Here is a 17,636-nt window from a genome sequence, read left to right as displayed (position 1 = left end):
TCGGGAATCTGCGAATTGGAAATGCTAACACTTGCGCTATTCCTCTAATCTGTCCCTGTTCCGTTGGAATGCTTTGTAGTCATTTCATTTGGGCAGAGTAGTTCTACATTGTTATCTCGCAATACATAACTTGTACTGGTTAGGTATTGCGAGATAATAATACAATACTACTGACGTAAATGCGATGTTACTGTGTAAAGGTCAAGTCTTCTAGGATAATAAGTAAATAAGATGACTGTATTGATACATTTTTTTAATACATAGGTACTTATGACGAGTCCCATTTCCTATTCTCTTTTTATTAGTACAATTCGAGTACAAGCCTACCGGCGCTAAACTCTATTTTCAAAGGTCATAAATGCGACAAAACCAAGTGCAGGTGAACAAAGCGGCCAAGTGCGAGTCGGACTCGCCCATGAAGGGTTCCGTATTTAGGCGATTTATGACGTATAAAAAAAAACTACTTACTAGATCTCGTTCAAACCAATTTTCGGTGGAAGTTTACATGGTAATGTACATCATATATTTTTTTAGTTTTATCATTCTCTTATTTTAGAAGTTACAGGGGGGGGGGACACATTTTACCACTTTGGAAGTGTCTCTCGCGCAAACTATTCAGTTTAGAAAAAAATGATATTAGAAACCTCAATATCATTTTTGAAGACCTATCCATAGATACCCCACACGTATGGGTTTGATGAAAAAAAAAATTATTGTTTTTTTTCTATTTTTGTGTGAAAATCTTAATGCGGTTCACAGAATACATCTACTTACCAAGTTTCAACAGTATAGTTCTTATAGTTTCGGAGAAAAGTGGCTGTGACATACGGACGGACAGACAGACGGACAGACAGACAGACAGACAGACAGACAGACATGACGAATCTATAAGGGTTCCGTTTTTTGTCATTTGGCTACGGAACCCTAAAAATGACATTATTTATTTACCCTACCCTAAAAATGGGGGAACAAAAAAAGGAGTGAGATATAAAATATATTTACACCAATTTCTTAATATTTATTGTCAAGATACACAGAAATAGGCTAACCTCCGGCATTAACATTTGACCCCATAACACCCTATTCTCGTCCGTCTCTATAAAGCTTTATTAGATCGACTCTGGTAATAGAATGGCGACATTGATGGCAACTAATAAGCGTCATCTATAAAGGTCGCGAAGTGCTATAATGCCTATTTGGAACGCCATTTGTCACTGGCAGATAAGTATTTTAAGCGAACTGTGCCTTTGAATGAGTCAACAACCCTAAATTTAATCACATCTGTTCTGTTCAACGTTTTATCAATTATAATCATAGAATTAGAATAGACAAGAACAACTGTCAATCTTCAAAAGTGCGACCAAAAACGAAACTCAAGTGTGTGCGTAAATTGTCTATGTGAGATCAAAAATAGTGATGTCATGTTACAACATATTAATAATCTGTCGGTGTTTGATTGCTTTATCGACTACTTTTTCAAATGTGTTATTTTAAACGTTAAAATTCTACGACATTATGATGTATAAAATAACACCTGCACTGCGTGTGCTATCAAAATCGTTACAGCCTTATCTTAGTCTAACTCTTACTGTGTTGGAAAGTGAAGTTTAAATTTACTGCTAAACATCTGCACCTTCAAAAAGGGTATAACAATCGTTATTATTTGAAGTCGGTTATAAAGGTTAATATCTTAATTATGTCATAGAGAAATATAGTAAGACAAGAGTGCTCACTCCATACATCAGTTCAGACTATTAATGTTAGTGTCTACATCTAGCATCGAGTAGCGGAACTATCAGTACTGCTATTTGACAATAGATGTAGCACCGACCGGAAAGTCTTATCTCAACAGCATAAGACTTTCCGGTCGGTGCTACATCTATTGTCAAATAGCAGTACTGATAGTTCCGCTACTCGATGCTAGATGCTAATAGTCTTTTTGGTACTAAAACTGATGTATGGAGTGAGCACTCTATGTATTTTTTCTCTCTATCTATGTTAAGTCAGGTCAAGTCAAAATATACTTTATTCATGTAGGCCTAGCAACAAGCACTTATGAATCGTAACATACTTATAAATTATCTTAAGCTAATTATCAGAGCAATTTATTGATGTTATTATTCCATAATAATATTGGATTATGTCTTGTGAAGAAATGATTACATAGCTATTAATATACCGACAAGTTATCGATACTGTCATCTGAACATTTTGTCAAGCCCTAACGTAAAGTAACAGGTTATGTTTTTACACAAAATATTTTAAATTATTGAGTAATATGATAAAATATTAGCACACAAAGGAAGAAAAACTTATAATCATCTGTATAAACCGGCTTCTTACACTTTTTAAGCTGTCAATTTGACAAAATATCGTTAAGAAAATTTCGCTCGGAATATCATTATTCCTCTGAAATGAGTATTTGCTAGGTTTATTTGGCCCCGAGACACTGAAATCCGGTATACTACAAGACACTATCTTCATTGTATTACTTTATCAAATAGTTTTCTTCCGAATTTGTGTATATTTTTCAAATTGAAAATTACCGTGATACGCTCTTGGCCGTCCGCGGCCGTCGTCAAACTCAAAAATGGTCACGTTTTCTCATTTGTATGTAGTCTGACTCTTTCGCACTCATGCGATGTTCATATACGTGATGGCTTCCCTTTCGCACACTTCAGCTGTCTGTCAAGCGCGAGCGCGAGAATGACAAGTCTGTGATTATAATCTGAAATAGATATCATACACTAAAGAAAAAGTGACCAAGTTTAGTAAGGCGAAACCTACCATATGAGCTTACAGCCAAAACTTTTTAGCGAGCCGTGATTTTTCCATTCTGAGGTTTCAAGGTTGCAATTCAAGAGTTAACATAAGATTTACAAGGTACGCCATAAAGCAGAGAGAACACAAAAGGGTTCTCGTGAAAATGCTTTTTTTCCTCCACTTTCCAGTATCAAGTAGAGTGCCTAAGAGGTGCGATGTTAAAGCGTCCGCCGGTGGAGTTATTATTATAAATGATGCAGGGGGTCGCGGCAAAGAAAGCCAGAAGACGTTTTACTTTATCCCTAGTGGATGAAAATGGAGGGACGCATCGAGATTGTCTGGGGGCTTCCATTCGAATAATCTTACATATTACTCCGAGTTTCTCTGAATATTTGATAGAGAACGCGTGAGTAGAATAGGGCCGAACTTTTAATAAACTTTTCAATAAGATTGGTCTTGGCTTTGTAACAAGTTTACGGGAGTTGACTGGAGGTAAGCTGGAAGACGTTATTTCCTAATAGACAGGGTCGAATGATGGCTCTAATTATGAGCTAAGATAAACGACAGAGCTCAGTTTGCCCTCCATTAGGGATGAGAGGTCGGGATTCATAATTTCGCGTTCCTCATTAAGCGGCAGCGCCGAGAATGAGATATTATTATGAGTTTCCGGCGCCAAGGATATGACCTGAATCGTCTAACTCGACACAATACGAGTGGCGAGATATGTTTCTTCTTAATTCTCGCAAGTGCTATTTTATTCAAATGTAACGGCTTGCTACGTCGGCGGGAAAGGATGCGGTGATATAGTAGGCCATTCGCAACATAAACCCCTTGAATTTAAAAATCTAAACTGTACTATATGGTCACATTTTTGCACATGAGCAGTTTTGTGAGTATATGGATGTGGAATTATTATTTTAGTTTGCAAACTAATGTTTACTTTATTAAAAAAAGTCCTTGTAGACTTAAGTATAAAGCTTCACATAATCATACCTGATGTCGAAATTAAAAACATGTATTCAATATAGGTATTCCAATCCAACTAGATATATATATATTTTCTAGTTTTCTGTTGATGGACATTTTCAGAAAAAAGAATCTACCATATTTGATAATATATTAATTTTTGGATTATTACTTATTTCTATTCACGAGGATAAACCTATCCATTTAAAAAAGAAAAAATAAAACAGTTTTGAGACGCATTTTCACACACACACATTGTATGAACCGTCACAAAACTGACTATAATTCTGAGTCGAAATAACCTACAACTTGTTAATTTTTCGAAAAAGGGAATAGAAATTATGTAAACCCCCTGAAAAGAATATTCGTGTCAGATTTTGAACTATACAGTGTTATCTACGGCATAGTCTGAATAGCGTAGCGATGAGATCGCCGTATCTGCCTATCAGTTTTAATGTGGGCCACACGCAAATGTTTGAGCACGCGATAGTTCACGTACTTTTTATCTTTGGTACTTTTGGTACAAAATCTGTAATCAAGTCAAGGACTCAGTCTAATATGTCATATCATCTTATCGAAACTAAATTTATTTGCCTTCATTTATGATGAATCTAACTTGTCATGTTGTACTTGTTTGTACCTATTCCTATGAGGAAGACTCGCCCCGGTTCAAATATCGACTTTCCTGTCTGAATATTTCTTTGTATCCCTTTAGTTAAAATATAAGAGCGAAAATAAATGGCACATAATTGCAATACAGATCCAGCAAAAACGTAAAAAAATTAAGTAGAGTATAATTCATGAATAACATGAAATAAAAATAGTTACTCAATGAACGTTATATTTAAATATTAAATATTATTAATATTAATGGACATTTTTACACAAATTGACTAAGCCCCACGGTAAGCTCAAGAAGGCTTGTATTGTGTATATGTCGCAGGGAAATGATCAAAACAGAGATTTGAACAAATCTCTAAGGGATATGATCAAATCACGCAGGATGTTAAAATGGCGAATCCATATCATCATTTCCCTAGAAAAATTCAGTCATTTGACCAAATCACTGACTCTGTTTAGTGAAAAGACAAAATCGGCCAATAAACGCGAAACGCTTTTTCATTTCACTAGATTTGTTTAGGAATTTGACAAAATCCCTAACCACGACAGTAAGTTGACGAAACGAACTTAAAAAGTCAACTAGTTTTATCATTTCGCTAAACAAGTTTAGTGAAATGGTAAAGTCTCAACTGGAAGATAGTACCTATATGGTGATTTGATTAAATCTCTGAACAGTTTAGTGAAATGACGAAAGCAAGACAGAATACAACAGTTTACTCTACAGTTAAGCGATTTGATCAAATCTCTGACTAGATTAAGTGAACATTTTTGAAAATATCGGCTGAAAAAATGAAAGAGACTTCTCTGCACAAAGAGTTGCTAATCAAATCAAGCGTGTTGGTGGACGTCCCTAAGGTAGACAGAGGTCCATTAGATGGAAGTAATGTACCGGGGATTATTTTAAATAGGTATTAAAAATTATCTGTACCAAATCGGTACATCTGTCGGCATCATAATTTCAAAAAAATTCACTTAATCTAGTCAGAGATTTGATCAAATCGCTTAACTGTAGAGTAAACTGTTGTATTCTGTACTTGCTTTCGTCATTTCACTAAACCTTTCAGAGATTTAATCAAATTACCATATAGGTACCATCTTCCAGTTGAGACTTTATCATTTCACTAAACCTGTTTAGCGAAATGATAAAACAAGTTGATTTTTTAAGTTCGTTTCGTCAACTTACTGTCGTGGTTAGGGATTTTGTCAAATTCCTAAACAAATCTAGTGAAATGAAAAAGCGTTTCGCGTTTATTGGCCGATTTTGTCTTTTCACTAAACAGAGTCAGTGATTTGGTCAAATTACTGAATTTTTCTAGGGAAATGATGATATGGATTTGCCATTTTAACATCCTGCGTGATTTGATCATATCCCTTAGAGATTTGTTCGAATCTCTGTTTTGATCATTTCCCTGCGACATATACTCAGACAACGATAGATATAATATGCAAATACTTAAATACATAGAAAACAACCATGACTCAGGAACAAATATCTGTGCTCATCACACAAATAAATGCCCTTACTGGGATTCGAACCCAGGACCGCGGCTTCACAGGCAGGGTCACTACCCACTAGGCCAGACCGGTCGTCAATTATAAAACAGCATAAGCTATATTGGTGCATTTCACGACGATCACGAATAACAACACCGGATCTTCTAATCCAGCGGTTCTCAATCTTTTTTTTGACGGAACCCTTTTGGAAAGCGAAATACTTGATGGAACCCTACAATAAAACAATAGTTTTTAGAAGTGTATTTTTTCATTAAATATGCATAATTCTAAATTCTTGCGCAACCCCTGCAGGGGTGTCGCCGAACCCTAGGGTTCCGCGGAACACACTTTGAGTATGGCTGTTCTAATCAAAAGTTTTCTAGCGTAATCTAGTGAGTCTTGCTCGATTGAGCCGATATTAAACTTGCTTCGGCTCTTACCGGACGGGAATGGATTTCTATCAATGGATAAGTTGGAAATAAAGTTCCCATCATGTGAACAGGTCGTGTCGATTCTTGCATAAGGTTAATTTTATCTAATAAATTAAATCATCAGTAATTCGGCATAGCGCGTGTCTGACCACGTACAACGAAGGGAACGGGTAAAACGAAAATTCATATAATGGAAATACCTAGGGCCATAGGTAAAAAACAACGGGTGGTTGCGCCCTTGTACTAAGACGGCCTGTTTTTTGGCGATTACTCAAATATGATGCAAATCAATTTAGTATACCTACATGCCACAGTGTCTATGAGCGTATATCCTGTAGAGACATTCAGGTACACACAACGCGGTAACTACTGTACATCCGGAGGGAATCGTGACTTATTTCGTGTATGAGTGAACGCTCCTTATCGGCGCGTGAGTCAGCCAGACGCCGGCGCTTACCGCCCACACGTCCATGCGTTATATATAACTACATAATAAAATATAATTAGTTTAGGTTCGGTTCGTTCCTTATCGTTGTGCCGACAGTGAAAATGCTGGAATTATTTAAAGACGTCCTAACGACTTCTAAAGAACGAAGTCACGGTATGAGGCTAGTTAGAGATTGAATAGTTTTTCAGATGTTACATAACTAACAAAGGGCTTAAAAAAACAATGTTACTTAAGCTGAATTCATAACACAAAATACTTTCAAAGCAGAGAGAAGAAGATTCAACTTTAAGAAATCAAGTAAAGGATAAAAGATTCAAGTAAACGCAGGTTAATCTGTATAAAGAAAATTATGTAGAACGTTGGACATTTTTTTTAATTAAAAGTAAAAATGTTTCCTAAAACGTCTGTAGATAACGTTGAAGAACTTGGGAGATATTAAATAAGCTCGTACTTTATGACTGACGCAGTAATACAATTTTCTGGCAGTAGGTACTCGCCGTCTATTCCTAATACCTGTTTCAAGAGCCCAGGCAGTCAAACGCTTAGGTTAACCAGTATAAATGTTTAATAACCATGCGTAATCAGAAGTGATCATTACTATACACCTTACCTATAAAACAAACTGCCGTATTCGAACTTCAAGATATTCACAAGAGACGACACGTATTACTAGATCCATTCTAGATACGTTATAGTTTAGATTTCAATTAGTTCTCTTTTACAGTACAATACAATTCGGGCAACCAATGTCACTTTTACGTTAGATAGAGTTAGATATCTATTAGATGTGAATTGGATCTCTAAGCCATATCTTGTGGAAATCGTTCAAGAGTATATCTCCAGAATCACGCAATTGTTAAATTTGACAGGTTAGATCTTAAACATATCGTTATCGAATCTTGGCGATGTCTATAAGATATCTAACAGATGTCTATTTCAAAATCCGAATCGGGCCCAAAGTCCCCCGCCGCGTCTGGCTGTTGTGTGTTCGTATGTTCGCGATAAATTCAAAAACTACTAAACGGATTTTAATGCGGTTTTCACCTATCGATATAATGATTCATGAGGAAGGTTTGTGTGTAATTTGTTAACCCGTGCGAAGCCGGGGCGCTTCGCTAGTGTAACTTAAAGATCTGTCTTCGTTTCTATCGCTATTTTCCTGTGGAGTGACACAGGTGAAATTCCGATTTTCAAAGTTTGGCTGGGCTTAGGGGTTAGGCTCGTAAGCCGATTGTAATAACTCCTCGAGTACCTACCTGCAAAATTAACATTCCACCTCGCGTGCAAACTTTGCGAAAGAATTTTTCAAGAAGGAGCTTAATTAATGCGAAAAGCGTGTCTTGGTAAAAACCGAGGCTTATCCGCAGAAGCTGTAAAGTGAAATCTGACGTAAGTGTATTAAAATAATCTTTTACCTGTTTTTCTTTCCTCTAATTAATGTGCAGTAAAATTTTATAATCTGAATTCGCAAGTCACGTACGATTTGAAGTCAAGCGGATAGTAATTAATTAGCAAATCAAATCATTATGTCGTATGCAAATTATGAAAACCAGCTACGTCACACCATGGTACTGACGGAAAACATTGTGTAACTTACATAACACACGCAATTACACATTAAACTTTGTCATCGATCAGGTATATATACAAATGCAAGGAATAGTCAGCGGCAACACTGAACTAGCCAAGCAGGCGATGTGTTCAAAATAATCTGAGCACAGCTTAGTTGTTAAAACAATAAGATTGAATGAAAACCGAACATTGACGGCTACAAAATGTGGGCCCCAAACATAATATTTTTATTTACTACAGATACATCATCATAAACATTTGAGTAAGAACTCACATGCAGCCCGCCCATATGCAACGCGTATGATGTGAAAAGATTAAAAAGACTCTTATATTAATCACAGGTTGTTTTTATACGCTGTCGTGTATCTCATATAAAAATAATATCAGGATTTCATTAGGCGTTAAGAAACACGATAAAATAAAAAAGTAACGATAAAAAATAGAGGGATAGATATATTAGGAGATCGCCGGTTTGTGTTAATTAAAAATGGTATAGTAATCGTTATGGCTCCGACAATAAAGAATTATGTGACAATTATAATGCCTCAGTTACTTCAAAGTAAGGGTAACAAAAACATTTCTTTTTAGTTATAAGAAAATGTACATTACAAATGAATAGACTGAAATTAATGACGTGGAGGAGTTGCTTTACTACCTACATATAGAAGTTAGGTAATGTCTCGAATTGAAACCTAGTTTGTGTCAATATCAATATGCTATCTTTTATAATAGCTCTACTGTAGTTGGTGCTATTTGACATTTGATCCCCGCTAAAAACAGAATCGATTGAAATCATAAGAATATAGGCAGTAGGCACCAAGCCAATTATTGTTGAGCTTTCAGTAGCCAATGAGAATAAGACCTCAGTTCAAACAGTTCCATTTTGATTTTAGATCAAATTTCGCTCGCTGTGTCAATTTTCGCAGGGAAGCGAAACGGAATCATTCGGCCATAAAACCCAGGCCGCCGGTACTTCGTAGTCGCGCGAGGGCGGGATAATCGGATTCCCTTTTAGGATAACCTGGGTAACGTGAGCTTGACAGCAGTAACATTGACGAGCAATCTTAGAACGGACTTATACTGGTTAACATGAGCCTTACTCGCTTGTACTCGGCAAATTTGGAATGACACGCCAGATTTGTTGAAGCTCAACTGCCATTCACCAAATTCACCAAACCCTTTCCTATGTCAATGTACCTTCATATAATATGTCTTACATAAATACGAAGCTAAATATACCTTTTGGCAACATTGTGCGTCCACTTAAAACAAATGAGGCCAAAATAATTATTTTGGTAACAGAGTGTAACAAACTCATCTAAATGCATAAGAATGCCGACAGTGTCGTTGCTTTTATGCAATGGTGTATAACACATTAAATTATATGGTTAAACTTTGGGAATATTTGACGTTTATGATAACGCTACTAAATATTCATAAGGAGATAATGAATTAAAATATGATTATACCATCAGATTTTCGATGAAGATAAAGTAAAGTAAACAAATATGGTTTGTCGTTTTTTGGTTTTTAAATTGGGTTTGATTTCAGGTTAAGTTTATTTGAAGTATAATATTTCAAACGCATTACGTTTATAGCATTGTGATTTTCGCTGAAAACAACTTTATGTATTCCAAAATGTATGAATTTTTTAATTTTTCGGAATAAAACGAGTCATCGAGCTACTAGATGATAAAATAACCTAGTAAAATTACAACTGCGATACACGACAACATATACAACAACAACACATATATACAACACGACAACATATATATTATTTATACGCTGTTTTAACCACTATGACTACCTACTTGCTGTTGCTACCTGAGCGCTCATCTTACCCTTTTCGTGTTATGTTTATCACCGAAGAATATGTCGCCGTCCGCTTCTCTTTCCGCACAGACTCTACACAGATCATAACAATAACAATTACGGGTCAACACACTCTACACGTCGTGATAGAGCCGTTGAGGTCCCTCTCGTTATATTGTCACGCTGTGGTCATTGTGGCCAATTAATTCGGACCCAAAGATGGCTTCACCATTAGATGGAGCATCTATCCCAACCCATTGGGGCTCTCATAATTTTAAAGTACTAGCTGACCCGACAAACTTAATTTTATGTTATTCTTCCGTGATTTAAGCGATATTTTGACTTCATTTTATGTTAATAAAATCGATCCAGCCGTTCTTGAGTTATAAAAATGGTTTAACTGTTATGTAGTTCCGAAACTTCGTCTGTGTGGAATGTTGACCCTATGTCCTTCCCTGGGACTCAAACTATCTTCATGCCAAATTTACTGTCAGTAAATTAAGGTTAGTAACAGACAGACAATTACTTACGCATTTTAAATATTAGTAGTGTGAGAACGCATCCATAGTGAATGCAACCTAATATGCGGTCTCTTTCGCACGGCGTTCTCTCGCTCTTCATTCGTGGATTCATAGAAAATGGCCGACTGAATGTAAAAACTAAATTAAACAATAAAGTGCTTTGTTAATAAATCGAAGTATCTTTTCTCAAACATCACAAGTAGGGTACGTGGGTTTCAGGAGATAAGTTTTAGAAATAAAATAGTTTACTAACCTTTTGTCTTTTAACAAAAAAATGTTTACGGTACACGTAACGTTACATGTAAAACGTTTATGTTACAGTTACAGACAAACCGGTAAAGTAATTTTCTCAGTTATAAAATTAGTCTTCATTCTAATCTAGACTAGGTAATTATATAAATCTCTCTAGCGCTCTAGCGGAACCACCCAAGTTTACGACCAGTGCGCGTGACAACATTCCATAATATAAACAACAACTATGAAACTTTTCCATTTCATAGGAGCGAAGTTTAATACGATTATGTTAACAGATAGTTTGCAAGTGGCTCTAATATTATCTATGTATATGTCTACGTATAGGATCGTCTACATACAATTTATAATGCGAAGCCTATGGGAGGCAGTCTATGTCCGGACCATCAACGAATGTTCCGCGTGATCAACTAAGAATTAAGGCCACCGCGGATGGTATTGCATCAGTTGTGGCCATTGTACAATTGGGTCGGAATTCGACACTTTATAGATGGGTCAAATATCGTTTATTAACACGCCTGTTCTATAAGTAGATCATAGGTGTTAGATGTCTTTTTGATACTTGTTCTCATAGTCATGTCATGGTGTGGACCCCGAACACTGTGCTTATTTTTGGTGACAATATCTGCTGCTGGGACCATATCGCGCAATACAATATTGAAATCAAAATGTAAGTATGGTAAATAAATACAAAACAGTAATTGCGTTATTTTATGTTAACCCAATTGTAAGGTATCATGATCATCATCATATCAGCCCTTTATTGCCCACTGTTGAGCATAGCCCTCTCTTCTAGTACGCCACTTGTCCCGGTCCTGACTAATCTCATCCAGAAGGTATGGCATATATGTATGTTAGGTATGGCAATGGCAAAGTGCAATGAACTCAGTCCTGTTGAGCTCACAGCTCGCGATGATCTGTCATGACTAAAAGTAGTTAACTGAATTGGATCCACACTGGGAGGCAACGAGTATCAATTAGAGGCTGAGGCACTGGGAGCTAAAGGGTTTTGTTGCTAGCTGTCGCCATATGGTGTTGCGTGCGTGGTTTGAAAGAAGGGGTGTTTAAAAAAACCATCACTAAAATATTAACATTTCTAGTGTATGTATGTGTCTCGACGAATTGAAACAGTTAACTAGCGTTTCGGTGATGTTAACATCCGCCGAAGAAAATCAAAAGTATCGCGAGAAACATATCGCGCGTACCTAGTGATCTAAATATGTCAGTAAAAACTGGCTAATTATTATAGGTATAAGTATACCGGAAAAATATATTATTAATACAAACATTGGAGTAACGTGCATGATCAATTTTGTTCAGAAATTAATTTACTTAATCAGTTTATTTGAGAAGGCGCGCTCCACTTCGTCCGTGTTAAATAATTTAACGCATCAATATGTCGATACATAATGCCCCGAGGCAGCTTGGGGTAAGCAAATAATATTAACTTTACTATTTACCTACATTAATATTCCATAACTATCTATATGCCAACACATAAAGCAGATCGAAGGATTTCCTCCCTCAACTCTTCAAGCTCCCTGTCCATATATTACTTATTAGGTCCAAGTAGCATAAAAACGAAAAAAAAAAACAGTATACTAACGTTTACTTACTCATTCGCGTAAGTATCAATATTCTCGTCTTTCACGGCTTGACCCGTTTCTAAATTGGTGTCGGATACCAAATATGCTTATTCCAATTCATGACCACGGTTTTTAAGTTCCGCCCCATCTTTAAAAAAATAATCCAATCAATGTTTTTACATACATATATTACAACTGCTATGGCGGCTCACTATGTGATTAAAATAGCGTGGGAATTAGAAAAATTACACCAAAGTGTTGAATCATCGCAACGGGATTAAAAGTGAAGTGATGGCGACTATGAATGTGAGACATTTCTTCTGAACGATAGTCCGGTATCACTTGGGTGCGACATATCCGTTGCCAGTACAAACGCGTAGTCATCGTTTTAGCCACTTTAGCCTTATCCCAGTTAGTTTTGATCGGCGAAGCATGTCTTGTTCTTACAAACATACCTCACGCTCCTTTTCGCAGTCCATTTAACCTTTTCCGTGGTCTAGACGACGAATGAAAAGATAGTACGGACCTCAGCCTTCGTTTCCCATATTCATCCCTAAAACTTTTCTTATAACATGACATGCGGTGTCATTTTGAAGACAATACTCGAAGGTAATACCAAATAAGTAGGTAAGTATTGTCTGTTAAGCGACCATGATATTCATGTTTTAAAATATGTCCCCTCAACGAAATCCCTTGACCGGTGCCTACTACCGCCTACGCATCACTAACAGGTTATATACTGTACCATAACTTTTAATACGTAGGAAGCGGTACTTGAAACTACTTTAAGTAGGTAATTTTGTAGAGACTATTCGGCTTTTTAAGTAAAAAGGTTTTTTAGTAATCATAAGTAATTGAAGACTACTTTATTTTAATAGAGGCTGGTCGGTATTTCGAAGTGAAAGGTAGGATTAGGATAGCCCAGAGATTACAGAACGTACAACAAGCAAAGTGCCTACTTAATAAAGATAAAATTAAAATAAAGCTTAGAAATAACGACAAAATGGGAAAAAGTTTATGTACGTTAGTTAATTTTTTTTTTAATCGACTTCCAATTAAATAAAAATGTTTTATTTCCAGTGTTTTCTATTCCAGAGTCTTCTGGAAACTCAGACCAATACAGATTCGAAACGCATTTTATTTAAGCTTGAGGTCTGATCAAAAAGATCAAACTCGGAAATTATACATATACTATATCTGGTATCTGCATATCCTGGTTGTAGTGCTACAGTATATTACATATTTATTCCTAAAATATCTAGTATAAAAAGAATTTGAGCTTACGAAAGTATGTTTAAGTACAATTATAAGTAAAGTACCTATAATTTGGATATATTTAAGCTGTAATTGCTTAAGCCCGCTAAAATACGAACCTACCTCGCTCATAGCCAATAGTATTAGGTATGTCAACAGAGTTATATAATTATAATCGTTCGGATGGGATTCTTGGACATGGGTTTCAAATTTTCTTATATTTGCTTACACAGTACATTAAGCTTGAAGGTAGGTTACAGGCAACTAACACCACAATGAATTCAACAGTCTTAGTGGTCGTTAGCATTTCGCAGTATGCTTAGAATACATATCGTTTAAACTTAGCAGGGTCTGACTCATTTCTAATTATAATTAATGACACACGTTCAGTGTAGTTCCTACATAATCGCAATTGCAAAGTTCAGAGGCATATATGGTATAAAATAATCTACCTACAAAAAGTGTACCGTTAGCTAATACATGGTTGAGATAAAAAAACGTATCAATGACCTTATCATATTGAGAGTGAATCTCATTCAAATTATTAAAGAAGTAGGTGGGTATATAGATGTTTTGAGATTATGAATCGAGCCGGAAAATCCGACACCAATAGTTGCAGTTAGTTTCGTATTGTTATCCATTGATACCATTATATTAATATCATTATATTATATACCCATAGATAGGTTATATTTATACATGAGGAGCACAAAAAATACTTCCATATTTATTTCTGTGCCTACGAAGAAATCTGTTATTTTTGATTAATTTTCTCATTCCATCCATCTTTATCCATCTTTGTCACACTCGTTGTTAATCATAAGCTCGTTTCTTTCTCTTTCGGTGTGCGGGAGCTCGTTAGCAGTGTGCACATTTCTCGCTTGTCCAGCCGCGACTAAAGGCAACTTGTACAATTTGTCACAAGGTAAGCGCTTCAATTTTGGAACGCCTATAACCTATCTTGAGTTAAATCATTAATTGTTATACGATTTTCTAAGGTTTTGTTAGCAAGTCCTGTTCAGCCATCTTCTGTTTAATATGGCAATGTTTATGTAAATGAAAGAATCAATATCAACATAAACCGGTATTTAATAATCAAATACCTGCATTTTTGAAACCTGTAATATGAAGTAATAACCGAACAGTCATTACATTACATGACATTATTCCTCATTCTTAACTTCTGGCCAACAGGATAATTATTCCTTTTTCCTTATAGTGTTATCAGGTAAAAAAAAAATTAAAATGGTTTCCGGCAATTAATAAAAATTGTTACTAATGTATTAATTTTATTACTTAACTGAAATATATATCCTTAAGCAATGTTAGGATTCCCATTGATTAAAATAATTATCTACCTATAGGTATAACATTTCACACCCAAACATTATTTTTTTGTTTAAGTTGGTTTACTTTAATATTAATTTCTGTATAAATATCTAAATACAACTTTCAATAATGTCACAAAGTGTCCAGTCCCTTGAATGTTGTTCTATAGAGTTTACACTGTATTTCATCACATATGAGAAATAGATTAAGCACCGTTGGCTTAGCAGTATTCAAGCATACAATGTTGGCTTGTTTGTATGTTGAATATTTATTTACTATGCATGGCTATTAAATAAAAAAATCTAAGTAGGTACCTTATCTTTAAATTGATAACTTTTTGGAACTTATATTACCAGTCACTATTTGGTGGATTAAAAACTATGTCAGGAAAGCAGAGTAATCAAAATAAGGAAAGATTCCCCTCAAGGTTGGAAACCCTGGAGCCATGAATGTCAGCCAGCAGAGTTGTGCCGTTCTCGCAAACATTATCTTTTTACTACAGGGAATATTCTTGTGCAAGAATGTTCTCAGTACAAAACAGAGCCCCAACTATGGTCAGCCTGCAGAAGCATTAAACAGACAATTCTTGGAAATAGATTACCAAAAATCAAAGCTCGAGCTCCCTGAGGATGCAATTGTAAAACTGCTTAAATAAGAACGATGAAAGTAGATATGATTGAGGTTAAGATAAGCACTTGTATGTATGTTCCTAGCGCTGGCATTGGTACACCTTGATTGAGATTACTCTACTAATATGGCGATACAACTGCCTTTTGTTTATTTATACTTGTGTTGCTGTTTTCTTTCTGTGTTGTTTTCTTTTATTGAGGTGTGCGATAAAGAGTACCTATTTGTATTGTGTTGTATTGTATGGATAGGCCTTTGCTAAGTTAACTACCTATATGAATTTCCAGCCTGTGTGAGCCTAGACCAGTACCAATAGACAGGTGTGTCCTATAAAATAATTAGTGTAATACAAACTTAAATAAAAAAATTACTTTTTAGATTTAATGGTCATCGGCAAGACTAAAATTTAGCTTAAAGTTAATACAATGTAAAATTTTAGAACAATTTGTAAATTGGATTGATAATAACCACTTTTTACAGGAAGTTGGGTCATACCTGGAATGGTTTATTTTATGTACATACTAGCTTTTGCCCAAAACTTTGTCTGCGTGGAGTTAGAAATTGGGTAGCTTATTTTTTATCCTATCTGCTTTTTATTGATTCCCCATACAAACTTCCACCCCCCTTTTAAGCCCCTTAAAGGATGACTTCTGGGAAAAAAACTACCCTATGTCCTTCCCAAGCCAATTGAGGCCAAGACGGTTGCTCAAGACGTAGGTGTGGAAGGCCCTGCACCTCCGGGGTGCACTAGGACAGACAACAACAACAGCATGTCCTTCCCAGGGATTCAAACTATCTCTACTCCAGATTTCAATTAAATCGGTTCAGCGATGTAAGCGTGACGAGGTAACAGACAGGAAGACAAACACACACTTTCACATTTATAATACATGTTATTATAGTTTATAGTATGAAAAGTACGAATATCTCTTTTTGGAAACAAGGATCAAACCTGCAATTTGGGCCCTATGTTTTCAATATTACTACAATGCGCTAACCAAACATTAATATTATTTATCTATTGCCAGATAAGAGTTACGGTATGAATGACCTCACCCAAATACGGAACTTAAGAAACGAAAACCGGCTTTAACTTAATCAAGCTGTTAATAAACATCTACGCAGATTTAATTGTTAATAGGAACAATGTTTATGACAAAATAATCAAATTTATAATACTTACACAAATTCACATGACCAAACCCCGGGCTCCACGGAACTGTTGACACTGCAGCGTCCGTGTATATGCAGGTTTCTTAGTTTAGTACTGTCTTTAGAAAACAAAATAAGAAGTGTTTTCATTGATAAACTACATAAACACAACACAAATCACACTTGTAAAAAATCACGGCAAACCAATCCCCATCCTATCCTGACGTTCCCGACTAGCCGCCCTCTCCTCTCCACTCTACCTCTGCCCAGTCGCCCAGCTGCGCCCTTACTTAGTGATACCAGCTCTAAATTTAAAAACCGCACATTTCATAACTGCTAGTCAAACGTCAAACGAATGCACCTTAGCCGGATGCACCAATTTAAAATCGGATGCCATTTATGGCAAGGTCTGTACAAAGTTTTATCCACATTCATAACAAGAAGTTGGCTTAAAAGTAACTAGGCCATAAAATCCAAAAAAAATTAGCCACACTAATATTTTTTTTACTAGCAATTCATTTTTGCTTTTTGCTAAACGTGACACCTATTGTCAAATAGTGTTATTAGTTGGACAGGCTTACACAGAAGTCCTTTACGATTTTCTTTGTGTTTCATAGATGGCGCAAAATACTAAATTGTTTTAGACCAACCGTGACATCTAGTGGCGAGTAGCAACGGTTATTTAAACACATCATCATCATGTTGTTGTCAAGAGATGGCACTTTTCAATATATGGGGCACCAGGGCAATTAAGATGAGTAAGCATGGTTATTTTACAGTCGATACCTGTATACCTATTCGTAAT

At 35.9% G+C, this 17,636-nt stretch overlaps 1 protein-coding gene across 1 annotated transcript in view; it reads right to left on the bottom strand.

Moving 5' to 3' along the window:
- Nucleotides 1-17,093, bottom strand: part of LOC134655511 (dystroglycan 1) — a 129,667-nt gene extending 112,574 nt beyond the window's left edge. Inside the window, exon 1 of the mRNA XM_063510980.1 lies at nt 16,863-17,093. The gene's annotated coding sequence lies outside the window, so the exon portion shown is untranslated. The remainder of the gene's footprint in view (nt 1-16,862) is intronic.
- Nucleotides 17,094-17,636: the final 543 nt, after the last annotated feature.

Source organism: Cydia amplana, chromosome 16 (genome assembly GCF_948474715.1).
Source record: "Cydia amplana chromosome 16, ilCydAmpl1.1, whole genome shotgun sequence".
Classification (NCBI taxonomy): domain Eukaryota; kingdom Metazoa; phylum Arthropoda; class Insecta; order Lepidoptera; family Tortricidae; genus Cydia; species Cydia amplana.
Note: the sequence above shows the minus strand (reverse complement) of the source record. Positions and strands in the feature narration are given on the sequence as shown.